The 24,307-nt window shown below is 42.0% G+C and overlaps 1 protein-coding gene across 1 annotated transcript in view; it reads left to right on the forward strand.

Annotated features, from left to right (window-relative positions):
• The window catches only part of UNC13C (unc-13 homolog C), a 4,920,764-nt gene that overhangs the window by 873,386 nt on the left and 4,023,071 nt on the right, over positions 1–24,307 (forward strand). The gene's annotated exons all lie outside the window — the stretch shown is intronic.

A 24,307-nucleotide genomic window follows, 5' to 3' on the forward strand; every position in this document is an offset into this window, starting at 1 on the left:
GTCCAGACATTTGGAAACAGAGCACAGTAGTCTTGGAAGTGTCCAGACACTTGGATCCATGGCATAGTATTCCTAGAATTGTCAAAACACTGGCACCCATAGCATAATACTTCTGGAAATGCCAAGATAATTAGACCCATGGTACACTAGACCTGGAAGTGTACACACACACGGGCTCATAGTACAGTACTCCTGGAAGTGACTAGACTCTTAGACTGATGGCACACTACTTCTGGTAGTGTCACAACTCTTGGACCAATGGAACAGTAATATTGAATGTATCCAGACCCTAGGATCCATGACACAGTACTCATGGAATTACCCAGTCACATCACCCCATAGCACAGTAGTCTTGGACACATCCAGACACGTGGCACAGTAGTCCTAGAAGTATCCAGACTTTTGTAGCCATATTACAGTAGTCCTGGAAGTGTCCAGACATTTGGAGGCATAGAACAGTAGTCCTGGAAGTGACTTGACTCTTGGAGCAATATCACAGTAGTTTGGAATTGTCCTGACACATGGGCCCATAAGACAGCTCTCCAGGAAGCATCCAGACACTTGTAGCCATAACACAAAACTCCTGCAAATGCCAGATACTTTGGCCCATGTTATAGTACTCCTAGAAGTGTCCAAGTTAGTTGAGTACTTTGGGAAGTGCCCAGACAATTGGACCCATGACACAGTAAACATGGAAGTGTTCAGACACTTGGAGCCATAGTTGAATAGTCTTGAAACTTTCCCAACACTTGGACCCATACTGCAGTACTCTGAAAGATTCCAGACACTTGGACCCGTATGACTGTAGACCTGGAAGTATTAGGATAGTTGGATCAATAGTACAGTGCTCCAGTAATTGTCCAGACACTTGGGCCCATGGCCCCATAGGTCTGGTAGTGTCCAGACACATGGGTCAATGGCACAATACTCCTGGAAGTGTTCAGACACTTGGTCACAGGGTAGAGTACTCCTGAAGTCTTCAGAAACTTGGAGCCATAACACAGTAGTCATGAAACTGTCCAGACTTCAACCTATATCCCAGTTCTCATGGAAGTGCCAAGACATGTGGATATATAGCACAGTACAGCTGGAAGTGTCCAGACACTTGGAGCCACAGCACAGTAGTACTGGAGGTGTCCAGACACTTGGACCCTTGGCATAGTTGTCCTTGAAATGTCCAGGCACTTGGACTCATAGCACATATAAGAATGAAGCTCATCACTTAAAAGTAGCTGGTACACATAAAGTAGAATAAATATAGTAGAATAGACTTTGCATAAGCCTGTAAATATCAAGTCAGGCCTGTGTCTTCATTTTATACATACAGTTTTAATAAAAGCAGTTTGAGTAGAAAGGAAAGCTTTGTGAGATAACCTTCAGGCTACGCATGAGACATGCAGGAATAACAGGTCTCAAGGGAAAGTTATGTACTTTCTCAATGGAATGAAAGACTTTGTAGAGATAGAAAACAGACTGTTAGATGCTTGAAATAATAAATATTACTTGGATGGTACAAGGACTGGAAATCAAGGCTGACGGGATGGATAAAGCTACCAGAGGAAAATGACTGAACAAGAAGTAATATACTATGTATGTTTGAGAATAGAGCACAAGCTTGTTCAGATACTTTCTTACCCTCAGTTATTTGATATATTATGTTGCTATATATCAGTTTGAATGTGCTGCTGTGATATTTATATAAACTGCTATTATCCCCTGCTGCTCACTATATTACTATGAAACAAATTAAAATGATTGCAATTTGGTGGAACAGACTTTGATTTTTTACAGCATAGTAGACCTGAAAGTGTTCACTTAGATTCATAGCACAGTGACCTTGGAGGTGCCCAGACACTTGCACACAAGGCACAGTAGTCCTGGAGGTGTCTAGACACTTGTACCCCTACCACAGTACTCCTGGAATTTTCTAGACACTTGGACCTGTAGGACTGTATTCCAAGAAGTGGCAAGACAGTTGGATCAATAGCACTATACTCCTGGAATTGTCTAGACAATTTGGTGGTACAGTAGTCCTGGAAGTGTCCTGACACTTGGAACTATGTCATAGTATTCTGGAATTTTCAATACTCTGCTACCCATGGCACAGTAATACTGAAAGTATCCAGACACTTGGACCCATAACAAAGTACTCCTGGAAGTGCCTAGTCACATCACCCAATAGCACATTAGTCTTGGAAGCGTACAGACACTTGGACCCATGGCACAGTAGTACTGGAAGTGTCCCGACACTTTGGAGCCATATCACAGTACTCACAGAGGAGTTCAAAACTTTGTAAGCATAGCACAGTAGTCCTAGAAGTGACCAGACATTGGAAGCCATTTCACAGTAGTATGGAAGTTTACAGACACTTGGACCCATAGTACAATACATAGTACATAGGACCCATAGTACAGTACTTTGGGAAGTCCCCAAAACACTTAGATCCATGGCAAAATAGTGCTGGAAGTGTGCAGACCCTTGAAGCCATCGGACAGTAGTCTTGGAAGTGTCCAGACACTTGCAGTCATGGCACAGTACTACTGGAAGTGTCCAGACATTTGGACCCATAACACAGTAGCCCTAGAAGTGTCCAGAAACATGGGTCCATGGGACAGTAGTTATGAAAGTCTTAAGACACTTGGAGCCATAGCACAGTAGTCATGAAAGCATCCAAACAATTGGACCCAAAGCCAAGTACTCCTAGAAGTGCCCAGATATTTGGACCTATAACACAGTATAGCTGGAATTATCCATAAACTTGGAGCCATGGAATATTGCTCCTGCAATGGTTCTGTCACTTGGAGTCATAGCACAGTAGTCCTGGAGGTGTCCAGACACTTTGACTCATAGCACAGTAGTCCTGGTTGTGCTCACACACATAGATCTATAGCACAATACTCCAGGAAGTGATGAGATACTTTGACCCATGGCACAATACACCTGGAAATGTCCAGACACTTGGTGACATAGCCCAATACTCCTGAAAGTGTCTCAGCACTTGGACTCATACCATAATTCTTCAGAAAGGTTCCAGACACTTGAAACCATACAACAGTAGTCCTAGAAGTGTCCAGGCAGTTGGATCCATAGCACAATAAATCATGAATTGTCCAGACACTTGAAGCCATTGCACAGTACTCATGGCAGTGTCCAGACACTTAGACCCATAGTACAGTACTTTGGGAAGTTCTCAATGCACTTTGATCCATGGCACAATGCTAATGGAAGTGTCCAGATACTTGCAGCTATAGCACAGTACTCCTGGATGTGTCCAGACACTTGGACCCATAGCACAGTAGTCCTGGAAGTGATCAGACACTTAGACTCATTGCACAGTACTCTTGCAAGTGTTAAGGCACTTGGAGCAATAGCACAGTAGTCATGAAAGTATCTAGACACATGGAACCAAAGCTGAGTACTCCTGGAAATGGCCAGACATATAGGTTCATAGGTAGGTACTAGGCTATCAGCCCTGGGGCCTATACAAGCCCAGCCAAAAAGGTACCCTGGCTTTTGCCACCCAAGAAAATTATTTTCCTGTGCCATTGTCGTGGACACCTCCATGACAACTATGCTTTGGCTCCAAGTATATGAACAATTGTACCTATAACACGTATAGCTGAAAGCGTCCAGAAACTTGGAGCCATGGCACAATGATCCCACAAGTGTCCAAACACTTAAAGTCATATCACAGTAGTCCTGGAGGTGTCAAGACACTTGGACCCATAGCACAGTAGTCCATGATGTATTCACATACACGGATCTATAGCACAATACTCCAAGAAGTGATCAGACACTGAAAGTATAGTGCAGTACACCTGGAATTGCTCAGACACTTGGACCCATAGCATAGCAGTCCTGGTAATGTCCAGAGAAATGGACTCATGGTACAGTAGCTTGGAAGTGTCCAGACACTTGGACTCATTGTATAGTACTCCTGAAAGTCCCCAACCATATGTACCTATAACACAGTATAGCTGGAGTGTCCAGCCACTTTGAGCAATGCCACAGCAGTAGCAATTGTTCATATACTTGGAGACATAGCACAGTTGTCATGGAGGTGTCCAGACAGTTGGACCCTTAGCACACACATCCTGAAAGTGTCCAGACAAGTAGATTCATAGCACAGTACTCCTGGAGGTGCCCAGACATGTGTACCCATGGTTCAGTACTCCTGGAAGTGTCCAGACACATGAATCCATAGCACAATACTCCTGGCAGTTTCCACACACTTACAGCAATAGCACAATACTCCTGAAAGAGTCCCAACACATGGACGCATACCACAGTATTCCTGGAAGTTTCCAGACACTTGAAGCCATATGACAGTAGTTCTGGAAGTGTCCATACAGTTGGATCCATAGCACAGTAATACATGCATTGTCCAGATATTTGGGCCAATGACACAGTAGTCCTGATAGTGTTTAGACACATGGTTGAATAGTATGATACTCATGGAAGCATCCAGACAGTTAGACCCAGGGTACAGTACTCCTAGAAGTGCTCAAAGACTTGGAGCCATAGCAGAGCTCTCTTAGAGGTGCCCATATGCTTGGACCAATGGTACAGTACTCCTGGAAGTGTGCAGACACTTGGCGATATAGCACAGTATTCCTGGAAGTGTCCTGAAACTTGGACCAATAGTACAGTACTCTAGAAAGTGCCCAGATGCTTGATATTGTAGCAGAGTAAACCTAGATATGTCCAGATACTTGTATTCATAGAACAGAACTCCAAGGATTGTACAGACAATAAGACCCATAGCACAGTACACTTGGAAGTGTCCATAAACTTGGAGCCATAGCACAGTACTCCTGGAAGTGTCCAGACACTAGGACCCATACCACAGTACTCCAGGAAGTTTTGAGACACTTGGACATGTAGGGCTGTAATCCTAAAAGTGAGTGGACAGTTCGATCCATAGCACCATACTCCTGAAATTGTCTAGACATTTGGGTGGTACAGTAGTCCCAGAAGTGTCCAGATACATGGATCAATAGCACAATACTCCTGGAAGTGTCTAGATACTTTGACCCATAGCACAGTATGCCTGCAGGTGCCCAGACCTTGGACTAATGGCACAGTACTCCTGGAAGTTTCTAGAAGCTTGAACTCATAGCAGAGTACTCCTGGAAGTGTCCAAACACTTGCATCCATAGCACAGTACTCCTGAGATACTCCAGACATTTGGTGGCATAGTAGTGCTGGAAGTGTTCAGACACATGGATCCATTGGACAATACTCCAGAAAGTGATCAGACACTTGGACCCATAACACAGTACTCTAGAAGTGTCCAGACAGTTGGAGCCATACCACAGTACATCAGGAAATTTCCAGACACTTGGATCTGTATGACAGCATGTCCAGTCAGCTAGGTCCATAGCGCAGTACTTCAGGAATTGTTCAGAGACTCTTGGTTCTATGGCACTGTAGTCCTGGTAGTGTCCAGATGCATGGATATATAGCACAATATTCCTAGCAGTGTCCAGACACCTGGATCCAGGGCACAATACACCTGGATGTCTTCAGACACTAGGAGCCATTACAGTGTACTCTGGGAGGTACCCAGACACTTAAACTTATGGAACAGTTCTCCTGGAACTGTGCAGACAAATGGATGCATACCATGCTACTCCTTGAAGTGCTCTGAATCTTAGAACAATAGCACAGTTCTCCAGGAAGTGACGAGATGCTTGAACTTGTAACAGATTAGTCTTGGATGTATCCAGACACTTGCATCCATGACACAGTACTCCAGGAATTGTCCAGACACTTGAGGCCATAACACAGCACCACTGGACATTCCCAGGCACCAATGCCCATGGCAAACTACTCTTGGAAGTTTCCAAAGACTAGGATCCATATTACAGTACTTCAGAAAGTGCTCAGACACTGGGACGCATGGCACAGTACTCCAGAAAGTGTCCAGATACTTGGAGCCATTACACAGCAATCCTGGAAGTGGCTAGGCACTTGGAACTATAGTAAAGTTGTCCTGAAAGTGTCCGGAGACATGGAACCATGGTACAGTAATCTTAGCAGTGTTCAGACACTTGGACTCATTAAACAATTCTCCTTGAATTGTTGAGACACTTGGAGCTATGACCCATGTCTCAATAGTCCTATATGTGTCCAGACAGTTTCACTTCATAATCTTGAATTACTGAAATCCTGAATTTCAGTAACCCCTAGACTATGAAGTCGAATCATTCACAAAACCAAAACCCATGATCCAGAATCACAAAATCACGAACATACATACACCATACAACATATAACACACACACCATCCCACCCACAACACACAAACCACAAAACCCTACACTAGTATAGTATACAGCTCAGCAAGCTCCTGCCTGGTGTCCTGCAGAGTTCTACAGCAGCAGAGAGACAAAAGAGAGACTTTGGAGTGATTAAGTATCATTTTTCTGCATTTTCTCACTGCCTTTAGCTAATTCTGCCAAAAAGCCAATTTTCTAGAGTTTATGTGATTTAAAATGCTTGTTGCAGCTACATATTGTACTTATTTTACTGCCTGCAATTTAACAAAGTAATTTTTGTGTTTAAATTACCTATTTAACTGTTGTAGGCTACAAACTCAAGTGTGATAGCCATTTCTGTGCATTTAAAGTTTTATTTATTGTATCTGCTTTATTTTCTGAAAAAAAAATGTTTTTTCCTGCCTTTCTAAGCTAGTATAGTCCAGATTTCAGGTTAGTGCTGAATTCACGGTTGTGTTACAAGTTTCTGTGTTTGACCATACTTTACTTGGATAGAAGGAAGTTTCTCTGTTCACTGTGAGTGAGGGAGCTTTGAGCAGCCTATCTGTCCCTGGAGGAGTGGTTTCAGCCCAGACATTAGTAGTTTATTGGCCATTTTGGGCTAATTTCTATCTATTTCATTTCCCCACTATAAAACCCGCATTTCTGAGGTTTTTGCAGTAGTATACAGCTCAGCAATCTCCTGCCTGGTGCCCTGCAGAGTTCTATTGTAGCAGAGAGACAAAAGAGAGACTTTGGAGTGATTAAGTATCATTTTTCTGCATTTTCTTGCTGCCTTTAGCTAATTCTGCCTAAAACACTGATTTTCTAGAGTTTCTGTGATTTAAAAAGCTTGTTTCAGCTACATATAGTACTTATTTTACTGCCTGTGCTTTAACAAAGTTGTTTTTGTATTTAAATTACCTGTTTAACTTTTGTAGGCTACACACTCAAGTGTGATAGCCATTTCTGTGCATTTAAAGTGGGTTTTTTATTGTATATGCTTTATTTTCTGAAAAAAACAAAAAAAAAATACTTGTTTTCCCACCTTTCTAAGCTAGTATAGTCCAGTTTTCAGGTTAGTGCTGAATTCAGAGCTGTGTTCCAAGTTTCTGTGTTTAACAATACCTTACTTGGATAGAAGGAAGTTTCTCTGTTCACTGTGAGAGAGGGAGCTTTGAGCAGCCTATCTGCCCCTGGAGGAGTGGTTATCAGCCCAGAAATTAGTAGTTTATTGGCCAGTTTGGGCTAATTTCTATCTCCTTCATTTCCCTGCTATAAAACCTGCATTTGCGAGTTTTTGCGCTAGTATACAACTCAGCAAGCTCCTGTCTGGTGCCCTGCAGAGTTCTACAGCAGCAACAAAAAAGAGACTTTGGAGTGATTAAGTATCATTTTTCTGCATTTTCTTGCTGCCTTTAGCTAATTCCACCAAAAACGCAGATTTTCTAGAGTTTCTGTGATTTAAAAAGCTTGTTTCAGCTACATATTGTACTTATTTTACTGCCTGCACTTTAACAAAGTTATTTTTGTGTTTAAATTACCTGTTTAACTGTTGTAGGCTACACACTCAAGTGTGATAGCCATTTCTTTGCATTTAGAGTGTTTTTTGATTCTATCTGCTTTATTTTCTGAAAAAAAAAAAAACAAAAACAATACTTGTTTTCCTGCCTTTCTAAGCTAGTATAGTCCAGTTTTTAGGTTAGTGCTGAATTCAGGGCTGTGTTACAAGTTTCTGTGTTTACCCATACCTTACTTTGATAGAAGGAAGTTTCTCTGTTCATTGTGTGAGAGGGAGCTTTGAGCAGCCTATCTGTCCCTGGAGGAGTGGTTTCAGCCCAGAAATTAGTAGTTTATTGGCCATTTTGGGCTAATTTCTATCTCTTTTATTTCCCTGCTATAAAACCCGGATTTGTGCGGTTTTGCGCTCCGGGCAGTGCTGGTTAGCTAGGGTATAACTATTCCCTGCTCCACAAAGTCTACTCTTCAATTTTTCCCTTGGAACTAGACAAACTTTCAACTTAAGCACTCAAACGATTCACTTCTCATCCCGGCACTTGTTGAAAACTCATAGCAAGCACTAATAAACCTTAGCACTAGACCCCCTTATACTATAGAGAAGGACAAGGCTCTCTATTCAACCTTACCAGCCAATCAGTAAAACAGTCCACTATACCTATCCAGGCATGTCCAAAGGGCAGTTTCAGCTGTACTCTCTGGTCCAACTGGTGAATCTGGCCATTTTGAGGCAATGTTACAATTGCCTCATGTACACAGACAACCCTCTCCTCCTTCCACCAATCACTAATACATGCAAGAGATGCAATTATACAGCCAAACTGGAGGCTAAGCTCTCTCAACCCAAGACTGGACCAGGCAGTCAAAAGGAGTAGGGAATTACTTGCATCACACCACCAGTCTCACATAGACCTATGAAACCAGCACTGGCAAAAACACACATAAATACACAAAAACATACTCAGAGGCTCTAAATAAAAATCTGCAAAAGCAAGAGAGACCTCCAAAGCAGAAATCCAAGCAACCTCCACCCCCCAACACAAACCATGAAACACATACTTCACAAAACCAGTGTGCCACACAATCACAGCCCTTAAGGCAAAATAACATGCGCAACACGCTAGTAATAGGTGACTCTAGAGTCAGGCACACTGACGTCCCACTCACTAGACTGAACAAGGAGAAGGTTACTGTTAGCTGCCTGTCAGGTGCTGGGAGCCGCCACATAACCCAAGCACTCAGGTCACTCCAGAACAAGTACAAATATGACTCTGTCTTTGTCCATGTTAGTGTGAATGACCTGAGCCATACATCCCTGGACTACATGAAAAGAGACATGGAGGAGCTCTCTGATCACATAGCCCAGACCGGTATGACCCTGACCCTGAGTAGCATCTTGCCCTCACCAAGAATGATACCATGGTACAGAGAAAAAATTATCAATTTCAACAACTGGCTAAGCTTCTGGTGTCATTCAAAGGAGATCCAGTGTCTGTCAGCCTGGGATGACATGCTCGACAAGCCACTCTGCTTCGCTAGAGATGGCTTGCACCTGTCACCCTTAGGATTTCAAATACTGGCCAAGGCTCTTGCCACCCTCATAGTGCCTTTTTTAGGCAATGCTCAAAAGACAAACCGACCACCGTAAATAGCGCAAGTAACAAAAAGCTGAGGGTAATGCTACTCAATGCCAGAAGTCTAAACCTCAAAATGCACGTACTTGAGGTACTCCTCAGTATGGAGAAAATCGATATATGTGCAGTAACAGAAACCTGATTTAAGGCTCCAGAGAGCACCCCAACACTACCAGGCTATAACTCATACCATACATTTCGGCCACAAAACCCAGACCAAAATATAAAAGGCAGGAGAGTATCCATATTCATCAAGGATACCCACACCTCCAGGTTAGTGGCACAGCACAATGCTTCAGAGATCATCCATTTGCAACTAACAATGGGCAAAACTGCTATTCACATTATAGCTTGCTACAGATCACCCACCATGTCCCAGGACCCCTACTCTGCATTCCTGGAAACACTGGGAAACAAAGGTCCTACCAAACACCCTGATATTGGGTGATTTCAATTACCCAAACATTAACTGGGAGAACTACTCAAGTACAAGCTCCCTTACCCAACATTTCCTAGAATTTATAAACTCAAACACCCTGGATCAACTGGTCAAAACCCCCACCAGAGGTGACAACATACTGGATTTGGTCATCACCAACATGGGCGACCGGTGTTCCACACTGGAGGTCAACCCCTCACTGGTTAGATCTGACCATAAACTAATCACTCTGGATATCAACATTCCGCCACCACCCCTGGTCAAAGAAACCACCATGAAAAACTTTTCAAAAGCAAACTTCACGTTACTTAAGACTAAGGTGGGAAGTTTCAAAGCCCCCATGCTAAAAGATAATGCTGTCCAAGCTGCAAAATCCTTTACTAATGCACTGTACGGGCACCTACAAGAATGCATGGATTGTGCTATATCAAACAAAACCAAGACTCATTCCTCCAAGAAAAGGAAACCAGTCTGGTGGACCCCTGCCATAAACAAGCTATACAATAGAAGGAGGAAACTAGTACAGAAAATAGTAAAATCCCAAGAAGGGAAGACATCCCTGATCAGTATCAGCAAGAAACTATGTTCCCTCATAAAATCATCCAAGGCTAGCTTCAAAAGAAAAATTGCCATGGACTCCAAATATAACCACAAGGCATTCTTTAGCTATGTCAATAATCTAAGTGGCAATTTTCATATCTCCTCAGAGTTAGTGCAAAATGGCACAAAATACACTGAACTGACTGATATAGCCAACATCCTGGCAGACAGGTTCAGTGCAAACTTCACCCCCCCCCACACCCAAAAAGGGCCCATAACTATACCAGAAGAATGTAGTGCCCCTGAAATCACACGCACACAGGTTACAACAGCCCACTCCAAAGCCAAAAACACAGCATCAATGGGACTGGATGGTGTCCCAGGCTGCGTCCTACATGAGCTTAAAGATGAACTAACCCCTCACCTAAACACACTGTTTAAACTCAGCCTCTCCACATGTTACTTGCCCACAGAGTGGTGCATAGCAATGGTTATTCCACTCCACAAAGGTGGAGCCACAACGGACCCCGGGAACTGTCACCCTATAAGCCTGACTAGCTTGGTCTGCATAGCTATGGAGCGCATCATCATGGATCTCATTAACAGAGACATTGGGAGCCTCCAAACACTGGACGCTACCCAGTTCAGCTTTGTTAAGGGCAGATCATGCCTCCTAAACCTGGTGGACTACTTATAGACAGTTACCAAGGCTATGGATGAAGGAAAGGTGGTCCACACAGCCTACCTAGACCTTGCAAAGGCCTTCAACACCATTCTCCACTCAGTTATTATAGACAAGCTCACCAGCCTGAACATAAACCCCTACATCACAAGATAGGTTGCCAACTGGCTCACAGACAGAACCCACATGGTAAGAGCTGCGGGAGTTAGGTCTGACTCTAAGCCGGTTACAAGTGGCGTTCCCCAGGGCTCAGTCCTAGGACTCCTCCTGTTCAGCATATACTTCTCAGAGGTACAGGCAAGCACAGGAGGACTACGGCTCACCAAGTTCGCAGACGACTGCAAACTAGGGGCTATAACTGACTCTCCTGCTGACACAGACATACTCCAAAAGGGTCTCACTGAGACAGATACCTGGTGTCAAAACCATGGCCTCAAGCTAAAGGCCAGAAAGTTCATAGTCATCCCCTTTGTTAAAAACAAAGTACCCACAAACTACCACACAGGTGGTAGCCCCCTAAATACGGAAGACGTAATAAGGGATTTGGGGACCCAAGTAGATAGTAACCTCTAATTTGATAATCACATTGCCAAAGTGGTTAGAAAATCATTCTATGTGGCCCACCTAATCACAAAAGGGTTTGCATCCAGATCAAAAGAGGTCATTGGGCCCCTCTATGCATCACTCATCAGACCCATCATAGAGTACAATGCCCCATTTGGGATGTACCTTACAAGACACCTGCAACAACTGGAAAGACCACAGAAGTACCTCACCAAGAGGATCACTGGCCTCAAGCAGATGCCCTTTGCAGCTCGACTGAAGAAACTCCAGCTGTACTTGGTTGCATACCGCCTACTCAGAGGTGATCTCTGCCTGACATACAAGGGCATGTCCAACCCAGAATTGATGGACATGCTCCACCTAAAGAAAACCATATCCCCTCCAGCCACATGCTCCAGGGATCTCAACCTCACCACAACAATAAATGGGACGTGCTGGAGGGATAGATTCCTGTCCCAGAGACTTCCCATGCTCTGGAACAAGATTCCAATCTACATTAGGCAGAGCTCCTCACTAACCCTCTTCAAAAGAAGCCTTGACGAGTGGATGGGAAACAGAAAGTTTACCCCAGGGATCACTTCAATGGCTCTGCTGGACAGAGGCACAGGGAACTAATCTAAGGGGGCAGCAAAAGCCAACACATTCTGGCTAGGCTTATAAATGCCTTCAGGCAGATAGCCTAGTACCTACCTATGAACCTATGAACCTATAAGCAGGGGGACAAGCCCCGTTGCTTCCCCCACACCCTTCTACTTAAATATACCAACTCTGAGGTCGCACATAACATAACATAAAAAAAAAAGCCACACCACCCCATCCTCCACTCGCTCGCACACAAATACACATCACACATACACAAACACCAACAAATTCAACACTCACACTCATACCCTTACCCACACATACATTGTACAAAAACACATACAGACACTCACTCACCTGCAATTTCAGGCACCATAACACTACATGTGATGCATTGGAAATGCATAAGCGCGGATTTGAGATATTCAAATTTGCTCTTATGCACTTCCAGCATTCTGGTTTTTGGCTCCATGGTCTCAAATTACTGAAATTCAGGATTTCAGTTATTCAAGATTCTGAAATGTAGCTTCCCAGACACATGGATCCATACCACAATGCTCCAGAAAGTATTCAGACAATTGTATCAATAGTCCAGTACTCCTGGAAGTGTCCAGACACCTAGACCCATAGTGCAATACTCCTGAAAATACCCCGACACTAAAACCCATACCACACTACTCCAGGAAGTTTCCAGGCACTTGGACCTCTAGGACAGTAGTCCTAGAAGTATCCAAACAGCTGGATCCATAGAGAAGTACTCCAAGAATTGTTCTAATATTTGGCCTCATAACACATTAATCCTGGAAGTGTCCACACTCATAGATCAATAGCACAATACTCCCAGAAGTGTTCAGACACTTAGACCCATGTCACTGCACTCCTGGAAATGTCCAGATAATTAGAGCCACTGCACAGCACTCATGGAGTTGCCCGGATAGTTGGACCTATGGCACAGAACTCCTGTAAGTCTGCAGACACTTGGAGCTAAAACACAATGCTACATGAAGTTTCCTGAAACTTGGAACAATATAACAGTGTTCAAAGAAGTGTCCAGATATTTGGTCTCAGAGCAAAGTAGTTCCTGAAGTGTAGTGACACTAACATTCATAACACAGTACTCCAGGAATGATCCAGATACTTGGCATTATAGCACAATATGCCTGTAAATGCACAGTTATTTGGGCCCATGGCACATTAGTCCTGGAAGTGCCCAGCCACTTGGACCCATAGCACAGTAATCCTGGACGTATCTAGAGACATGAGCCCATGACACTGTAGTCTTGGAAAAGTCCAGACACTTGGACTTATTGCACTGTACTCCTGGAAATGTTGAGACACTTGGAGCCATAACACAGTAGTCATGAATGTGTCCAGACACTTGGAAACATAGCCCGGTACTCCTGGAAGTGCCCAGACACATGGAGCTATAACACAGTATGGCTGGAAGCCTTCAGACACTTAAACCATGGTACAGTGGTCCTGCAAGTTTCCACACACTTGCAGCCATAGTACAGTAGTTCTGGAATTGTCCACTTTTTATTTTATTTTATTTATTTTGACATATGTTGACTGGGTATGTCTGACTGAGCATAAGCCCTTTTTCAGCAGAGGCCTGGGAGAAAAGCTCCGCAAGGAGAATACACTGAAGATGCATAATATAATTAAGACTATACAGTCATATTTTTATGCATTTAAGTACATTAAAATTCAGATGAGACCTTAGGCAGAAGGGTATATTAGTATGAAAAAACAATGGTAGTTTCTGTGGCAGCAGGTTGAACAGGTAAGCAAGGTCAGGGATATATAGATCAGACAGAGGAGACATCCCAGTGGAGTAGATTTGAAAGTTTTATAAACATAAAAAAGAGGGTGAGGGTAAAGGAAGTAAAAAGTGTGAGTAATAAGAGAAGAGAGTTAGGTCGGGTATTGGCAGGGGCAGATCCAGGAGTTCAGCAACATTTTTTAGAGCTTTTTTGAATTCACGAGCATTTGATATTGTTTTGATGGACAGGGTTAGTTTATCCCAACTTATGGCATTTGAATAGCTATATAGATGTTGACCAATTTTTTGGGGGGCTTGTAGATTTTCAAGTGTAGTTGGTCAGTGCTCTTAAGAGTCTGAGTAGGAGTATAGAGAGAGAGATGAGAGAGTAGATGCCAGGGCAGGAAAGGAGTTTGTTTAGGATAAAGTGAATAATAAGCAGTTTAGTAGTAGGAGCTGGTGGAGGAATTCAATCCAATTTAGAAATTTGCGAGAGAGTCAGTGGCGGGAGTTGTAGGGCTGGTTTGCAGTGAACCTAGCTACTTTGTTGTCAGTCAATTCAAACTTTGTTTTAAGGTAGTAAGTTAGTTAAAATCTGTGAAGCATAAAGAAGACCAGGAAGAAGATGGGCATAGTCTAGGGAGAGTCTTGATTCTTTGGAGAGGAAATTTTAATTTCTGTAGAGCAATCCAAGTTTTTAGTATGTGTTTTTTAGACAGTAATTGATGTGAAGGCTAAATTTGAGTTGATCATAAATGATTCCACCCAAGAGCTTGGACTGAGCTTCAACATTAATGACAGTGCTGTTAAGAGATGTGATAGAAAGTACAGGTTTAAGATGGGTGAGGGAATTGGGGAGGAATAGGGAAGCTTGATCTTTTTGGGATTGAGAATGAGTTAATTATGGTAAGCCAATTTTCAACAGAGTTGAAAGAGTTTTGGGTTAGGCTGTGAAGGTAAGAGAGATTATCTGAGATGGAGATGATTATGGAATCATCCACATGTTGTATAAGAGAAGAATTAGGACAGGAGATGTGAAGCCGGTTAGTAAAGATGTTAAATAGCAATGTGCCTAAAATGGAGCCTTGAGGTAGGCCTGTCTTAATGGGGAGAAAGGGAGAGATGGAAGACAGCCATTTTATGGAATCCTGTCTGTGCTTGAGATTGCTAGAGGACCATGAGATAGCTGGATTAAAAAGACTAAGATCAGACAATTTGGAAGGGAGCTTGGTGTGAGAGACAGAGTAGAAGGCTTTAGAGAGATCTAAAAAGAGACAGGAAACAAGTTTGTTATTATCTCTGTCTTGGAAGATAGTATGCGTGAAGGAAATAAGGGCAGTAGTTGTGCTGTGGTCAGGACAGAATCTATGTAGGGTGGTAGGGAGTAGGTTTTCTTGAAGAAGATAGTCCATGAGCTGCTTGCTTACATATTTTCCAGTAATTTAGAGAGGGGAGACAGAATGGCTATAGGCTGGAATTTTGACAGTTCTGTTGAGTGTCCTCCCTTGTCAACAGGTACAGTGTAAAATTGTTTCCAGACTGAGGGAGCAGTGGATTCACAGATACATCATTTGATAAGGATAAAGATAGGGTATGCTATAGAGTTAATGGCAAACTTTAGGAAAAGGGAAGTAGATTATCTGCAGAGGGAGAGCATAGATTTAGTTTGCAAAGTAGAATTTTTATGTAATTAGTGGGAACAGGTTTGAGTGTGAAGGTAGTTTTTTGTCTGATGGGAGGGGAATCAGAGGTTAGAGGGGTTACTATTCAGGGTTAATTGACTGATGAAGTCACTGAAGTAGGAGTTAAGTACAGTGGCGGTTTTAATAGGAATTTTGTTAGGACAAGGGTTAGGTGTAGGCTGCATACCTCTCAACCTCTTAGTGCAATAAATCTGGACAAAAACTGACAAAATGGGGGGACAAAGGCCCAAAAATAGTAACACATTTTAAATATTAATCTTATAAGCTTAGAAAGTTGCTAGAGTAACACGATTTGTTTTAACATACATTTTCTGAAGGATTTTAAGTCTGAAACTCAAATGTATGTTATTATTTAGTGACTTCAGTCCTCAGATCATCCCAGTAATTTGACAGAAAAACACAGATTTTATGAGGAATAGAACAAAAATATGAGCCAAAAATCTGGACGTTCTGCGAAAATCTGTACAGTTGAGAGGCAAGGTGTAGAGGGATTACCAGGATGAAGGATTTTATTGAAAGTGTTCCAGAATTTCTTAAGATTGTCGAGATGGCTTGTCTGAAGATTTAGGTGAACATTTTTCTTATCATTGTTGACTTGTTTTTCATAAGATTTTAAAGTTCTTTATAGGTTTGGAGAAGGATGGGGCATCTTGTTTTTAGCCACTCTATCCAGGCATTGTCCATCTTGATCATCAGTGAGCAGGTAGATTGAGACAGTCAGGGTGCAAAAAGAGATTTAACTCTAATTTTCTTAAGGGGAACAAGGGTGTTAAGGATTTCAAGTGATAAGTATGTAAGGAAGGACAAGCCTATGGAAGAGAGTCTGTTATTACATTTTTCAGGGTTGACATTTGAAAGAGAACAACAGTGTATGTTTTTGTGAGGCCTAATATGGTGAAAGGAGTATCTTGTATGCAAGTTAGAGAGTGGTCACTTCTGGGGTCAAGTAGTTTTTGAGGGTGTTGGTATATGTCTGGACTGGATACAAGGATCCATTCAAGGATAGAGCTGGAGGTGGATGACTTGCTGAAGTGGATAGAGGTAGAGATAAGTTGCATGAAGCCATGCAGCTTGATACTGGAGTTAGGGGAGTTGGAGGTTAGAGTTTCTAATCAATGTAGACATTACAAACTATTGTAGTTTCATTACAATAGGAAGCTACTACATGATAGAGCAAAATCCCAAAAAGGGAAGGCATCTCTGATCAGTACTAGCAAGAAACTATGATTCCTCATAAAATTATCTAAGGCCAGCTTCGAAAGAAAAATTGCACAAGATGCTAAAGATAATCACAAGGCCTTCTATAGTTATGTCAGGAACCTGGGTGGCAACTCCCAGATATGCTCTGAGTTAGTGCAAAATTACAAAAAATACACTGAACCCACAGACATTGCCAACATCCTGGCAGACAGATTCAGTGCAAACCCCCCCCCCCCCTCCAAAAAGAGCAAATGTCTATCCCAACAGAGTGTAGCCTCCCTGACATCACAGATGCACAGGTGAGAGCTGCTATCTCCAAAGCAAAAAGCACAGCATCAATGGGACCGGACGGTGTCCCGGGCTGCGTCTTACATGAGCTCCAAGAAGAACTGAACCCTCACATAAAGTCACTGTTCAATCTCAGCCTTACTACAGGATATGTACCCAAGGAATGGTGTACAGTAACAGTGGTCCCACTCCCCAAAGGTGGTGCCACAACAGACCCTGGAAACTATCGCCCTATAAGCCTGACTAGCCTGGTCTGCAATGCTATGGAGCATAACATCATGGAACACATAAACAAAGACATTGGGAACCTCCAAACACTGGATCCTACCCAATTCGGCTTTGTTAAGGGCAGATCTTGCCTCTTGAACCTGATCGACTTTTTTGAAACAGTCACCAAGGCCATAGATGAAGGGAAGGTAATCCACACAGCCTACCTGGACCTCGCAAAAGCCTTCGACACAATACCCCACTCGGGCATCATAAATAAGCTCACCAACTTAAATATCAACCACTATGTCACAAGATGGGTTGCAAACTGGCTCAGGGATAGAACCCACATGGTCAAAATTGCAGGTGCCATGTCAGACTCTAAACCAGTTACAAGTGGCATCCCACAAGGCTCAGTCCTGGGACCTCTCTTGTTCGGTATATATTTATCTGAGGTACAGGCTAACATGGGAGAACTATGGCTGACCAAGTTCGCAGATGACTGCAAACTGGGTGCCATAATCGACTCGCCGGCTGACACAAGCATCCTCCAAAAGGGTCTCACAGAGACGGATAACTGGTGCCATAGCCATGGCCTAAAGCTAAATGCCAAAAAGTGCATAGTCATCCCCATTGGGAAAAACAAAGTGCCCACAAATTACCACATAGGTGGTAATCCATTAAGTACGGAAGAAGTAATTAGGGATTTGGAGACCCAAGTAGATAGCAATCTCTCCTTTGACAATCACATTGCCAAAGTGGTTAGAAAGACCTTCTATATAGCCCACCTTATCATGAAAGGGTTCACATCTAGATCAAGAGAGGTCATTGTGCCCCTCTACTCATCACTCATCAGGCCCATAATTGAATACAATGTCCCATTTGGAATGTACCTTACCCGACACCTGCAGCAACTGGAAAGACCCCAAAAGTACCTCACCAAGAGGATCAAGGGATTCAAACAGATGCCCTACGCAGTTAGGCTAAAGAAACTCCAGCTCTACTCAGTTGCTTACCGCCTACTCAGAGGCGATTTTTGCCTGACGTATAAAGCCATGTCCAAACCAGAATTAATGGACATGCTCCACCTCAGGAAATCCAAATCCCTTAGAGCTACATGCTCCAGTGACTTAAACCTCAACACAGAAATAAATAGGACATGCTGGAGGGACAGATTCATATCTCAGAGGCTCCCCTCATTCTGGAACAAAATCCCAATCCATGTTAGGCAGAGCCCCTCAATGACCCTCTTTAAGAGAAATCTTGACGAGTGGATGGGAGATTGTAGGTTTACCCCTGGGATCTCTTCTGTGTCCCTACTAAACAGAGGCACAGTAAACTAACCTTAAAAGGGCTATCTTCTGTGACCTACTATACAGAGGTACAGTCAACTAATCTAAAAGGGTGGCGAAAGCCAAACACACTCTGGCTAGGCTTATAAATGCCTTAAGGCAGATAGCCTAGTATCAACCTATGAACCTATGAACCTATTACATATATTGTGTGTGATCCAGGAAAGAATATTTTCCAGAATGGGATATTACCTGAGGGAATGTGTATTGTGGCAATGGTTAGTTTTTTGTGATTATTGAGTATGTAGTTGACTATTAGGAGTGGGAAGTGAAATGAACAAGGAGGACAAGTTGAAATCATCTGAGTAAATTATAACTACACCTCCACCTTTTTTATAGAGTCTGTCTAACCAGAGACTGTTGTAACCAGGGGGAAGAGGTTCTTTATCAGATGTGGGACATGCACCAGATTTCTGTAACAGTTATTATGTCTGGGCAGTAGTGGGCTATCCATACATGGAATTTGGTGACTTTGTTAAGGAAGCTGTGTATGTTGAGTGAGAATATGGTAAGGTAGTTGGTAGAGGAACTGGTGTGGGGAGAGGATGGTTGTATATGTTGGGTTTCAGAGAGAGAGGGGGAGAGTGACAGGTGAGAGGGCCTGGGTTTGGTTGTATATCTCCAGAAAGGAATATGCTTTTGGGAGTTGAAATGTAAAGTAGGAATCTTAAAGCAGTAATAGTGATATTTGAGTTTAGTTTTTAGATGGCAAGAGGGGTGCAGGATAGATTTGGTTTTGGGTAGAAGTGGGTTTGAGGTATTAAGAGAGAGGGAGATATATAGAAGGTGTGGAGTTTTTGAAAGTCTCTAGCAGAGTGAAGAGAAGTAAGTGGAGGGGTTATGGGAGCTATAGTAGCGTGATAAGAGGAGAGGTTGTAGAAGTAGAGGACTGAGTGTAAAGATGAGTGGCATGTTACAGTTGGAAAGTATATCTGTGAGGAAGGATTCTACAGGGTGAGGGCGAAGAAAGGAGAAAGAATGTATTTGTGTGGGTGTGAGTGAGAGTTAGGAAGTAGAGTACTGGTGAGAAGTGGTACTATATATTAAAAGTACTCTGAAAAGGAATGAAGGTTAGAGTAAGTGTAAATTGCTGAAGTGGAGCTTGGAAATGAAGAGATAGTGTTTGTGATTAATAGAGTGGTATGTGGTGTTGTGCAGGGGAGAGGATGGGGAGGGGTGGGAGTATGGATAGAGGGGTTGTGGTAAGGTAGGATGAAAGGGTGTAAAAGGATGTGGTTGAGAGGAAGTGGAGGAGGGGAAAGGGAGGAGCAGAGTTGGGCTAAATTATAAATTTAGAGTAAGTGTGGGTGGGTGAGGATGGGGGTACGGTAGAGGAGTGAAATGAGCCTGAACAAAGCGAGGGAGAATGGAGTGGGGGCAGCAACATGAGAAGTCAACAAGGAGAAAAGACAAGCTGTTGTCTTATGGTGCCCCCACTAGAAAGTAGGAGAAGCTAAATAAGCCGTTGATCAGCTTCAGAGTAAGGGATTTATAGGATCAAATGTAGGCTGGTCAGTATAACTGCTGTGCTGCAGGCTTAATTTTAGTAATTAAAGATAGAAAAATAAATAATTGAATCCATAGCCCATACAAGACTAGGCTCTTCACTTAAAAGTAGTTGTTAGACATAAGGTAAAATAAATTTAGTAGAATAGACTTCACTTATAAAGTCAGGCATGTGCCTTCATTTTATACATAGTTTCAATAAAAGCAGTTTGAGTAGAAAGGAAAGTTTTGTGTGATCATCTTCAGGCTAAGCATGAGTTGTGCAGGAATAACAGTTCTCGAGGGAAAGTTATGTTCTTTCTCAATGGAATGTAAAGACTCTGTAGAGACAGAAAACAAACTGTTAGGGCACCTGAAATAATAAATATTGTTTAGGTGATAAAAGGCCTGGGAATCACGGTTGATGGGGTGGATCCAGCAACCAGAGTAAAATTACTGAACAAAAAGTAATATAATATGCATGTTTGAGAATAGAGGACATAGTTATGTTTTGGTTCAAGACTTGTTCAGATACTTTCTTGCCTTCTATTATTTGATATATTATGCTGCTATATATCAGTTTGAGTGTGCTGCTGTGACATATAGCAGTTTGAGTGTGCTGCTGTGACATTTATATATATATATATATATATATATATGTACTGCTGTTACACTCTGCTGATCACTATATTACTATGAAATAGCTAAAATTACCAGCAATCTGGTGGAGGAGAACTCCGACTTTTACATCTCCTGGAAGTGCCTAGACACTTGGTCCCAATGCCCAGTGGTCCCTGATGTGTCCAGTCATAGAGATCAATAGTACAATACTTCAGGAAGTGTCCAGACACTTGGAGCCATAGCACAGTACTCCTGGAAGTGCCCAGATATGGGAACCAATAACACAGCACTCCTGGATGTGTCTAGATTGTTGACACCATAGCACAGTACACCTGGAAGGGCCCAAACACTTGAAGACATAATTCAAAAATGTGGCACTGGAGCGGCAATCAAATAAATAAAAACGGGCAGTTCAATAAAGTGCATAAAGCACTTTTCATTTAATAAATTCCCTCAAACTTTATTGAATTTCCCGTTTTTATTTATGTGATTTTCGCCCCAGTGCCACATTTTCAAGTTGTAGCTGGTTTTGTGTATTTTTTGTTACTTGAAGACATAACACGACAGTCCTGGAAGTGTCCAGACACTTGGTTCTGTGGCACAGAATTCCTGGCAGTGTCCAAACACTTGGACCCATTGTAGAGTAGTGCTGGAAATGGCCAGACAAGAAGTGTCCAGATGCTTGAAACTATATCACAGTATTCCTAGAAGTTCCCATAAATTTGGACCCATGACACAGTACTCATGGAAGTGTCTAGAGACTTAGAACCATACTTGAGCTCCCCAAACACTTGCTCAGTTGCATTCCTGTTCAGTCCATTTGCTGTGTTTTATGGTTCCATTACAATGGAGTGTTTTCCTTCATCTTCTATACATTATGTTGTTCTTCATTCAGTAGGGTACAGGCATTAAAATGACACCAGCCATTTTACCCATGTTATTTGTACTATATAAACTATGAATAAAGCTGGAAAATTTAAAAAAAGAAATGTTTGTCACATAACATGGACTTGTTCAGATGAAACTTTAAAAAATAAAACACGTCTTCTTATACAATCTGTTAGAAGGTCAAATCCTGATTGTAAAATAAGTCATGTGACCACATTTTATAAAAGTATATCACATGCAACTCACAAAGAATAATACAGGATAAAAACTATAAACGTTACTGTAAATTTCTTATTATGCTAATTATTCCGTCAATCATTCATTTAAAATAGCAAAATATTTATAACTTAGCTGTCCTAGTATTTAAAATGTGATGATTGTGATAGTTTCATTAAGAACTGTTGGGTTAGTAGTATTCGATTTGATCTGCCAAATAATTTCCTTGCATTATAGGGTGTGTTTTCAACAACCTCCAGTACTGTTCTTTTCCACTTTTTCCAAAACCAATCAAGTTATTATATACACTGCCAGGGAATGATGCTGTGATCTGCAAATATAAATATAACACACACAAATATGCACATGCACGAACACACTCATGCAAACACTTGCACATATTTGTGCATGTGCAAATGCACATGTGTGCACATACATTCAAACACATACACACACACACGCACGCATGCGCGCGCACGCACACACACACACACACACACACACACTCACTCAAATGTTGATATCTCTCTCTTTTCCATTCTGTTAATTCAGAATAATCGGAAGATAAATCTACACTATTTAACTTTATAAGAGTTAGGACAGGAGTACCAAATTGTGTAAGTCATATTTTTCTCTGCAGTCATTTAGTTTTAAAATCAGATATAGGCATAGCAACAGCTGATTAAAAAGGAATAATACCCTCCAAGATACGTGTTATTGTAGAAATACCAGTCACCAAGTAGTGCTCTAAGGCCTGATGCCACAGTACCTATTAAAAAAATAAATAAATCAAATGGATGGCTCACTAGCAATGTGGAGGTTATTATGCATTTGTTTCCAGAGATACCTGGCATATATGTGGACGTTTCACTAGAAAAGCTCAAAACGCAGTTTGTTGTGGAAGAATGTATTTATTTTTGAAATCTTCTGATTTACTTTCCACAAACGTACCCAGATATTCTGTACATGAAAAGTATAGCTGTATTTTCCAAAAATTACTTTATTTGATTAGATAATGAAACATTTCTCTTTAGAAAAAAAATGTTCACTTGTTTCCTGAAAACCTTGTTGTCTTCCCAGCATTTCCTAGTATAATGAATGACACTGAAGACTCGGCATGCTTAACTATTGTCTTATTATATATCAATATTTTACACAGCTAATAGGACAGATTATTATGGCTATTTTCTGTTAATGAGCTGCATGGTTTGATTTAATCAGCCTCTGTTTGCTTATTGCATGACTGTGGGTAGTTATCTTAATAACACAGTGCTCTGGGGCTTATAGAAAACTGGATTAGGCTCCCTGGCTGCATGCACAGTAACTATGAGCCCAAACAGAAAATGAACTAAGTTTTCAAAGTGTAGGTTATTTCAGATTCATATATATTACAAGGCCATTCAGTCTTATGACCATTTATGCCTTGCCTAAACCCTCCATTAGGCCACTTCTCCTATCTCCAGGAGGACTATACCAGTCAATCCAGCAGTACATTGCTGAAAATCCATCCAGTCATTCATGTTATGTTGATAGGATAATAGTGAGGTTGGTATAATGGTTAACGTATTTACCTTACAGACGCAAGGTGCAAGACTTGATTCTCACATGAGGTGATTGGCTGGACTTATAATGGCCCACAAGGGCAGCTAGTCTAGTACTAATCTATGAACTATGTGAGTCTCACTGCTTAACATGCAGTGTAAGTTTATTCCAGAGGTTTGGGAAGTGCTGATTTATAAACCTGTCTTCCGTCATGTTTTATTTATCTTTTGATGAAGGTTTAGGTGCCTGGATCTAGTGCTGTATTTTGCTATTGGACTTATGGAGATACAGCACGTCCAGAACAAATGGGGCTCTAATGGCACAGTAAGCAAGGCAAAGATCTTTCTTCAAAAGTCTAGTATTTTCAACCTATCTTGATACTGCAGGAACATTAGGTCTGCGACTGTTTTGGTTAGAAACATTTCAGGTCTTTCTAATTGTTTAATATGTTTAGAGAGATACATCTTAAAGGGGCATCAGTCCCAATTAGTGGTACAATCTATGTTGAGTATTAGAAAATGATCACCTCTTTGACCCTTGATGATATCCAATTGGGAATTAGCTGTGTTAAGTAAAAGTATTTCCTGACAACTGCTGACGCATGATGATGTTAAATATGTGTGGATTAACAACCCAGATTCCTAGATCCCTGACTACATTTTTATTTTGTAGTACTGTATTGTCTATACAGAGAGTGTGTGTGTGTGTGTGTGTGTGTGTGTGTGTGTGTGTGTGTGTGTGTGTGTGTGTGTGTGTGTGTGTGTGTGTGTGTGTGCGTGTAGCAGGTGGGGGTGGGAGTGGAAGTTGTTTACCAAAAGTGATG

Source organism: Protopterus annectens, chromosome 7.part1 (assembly GCF_019279795.1).
Source record: "Protopterus annectens isolate FY-2018-M chromosome 7.part1, PAN1.0, whole genome shotgun sequence".
NCBI classification, from domain to species: Eukaryota; Metazoa; Chordata; order Ceratodontiformes; family Protopteridae; genus Protopterus; species Protopterus annectens.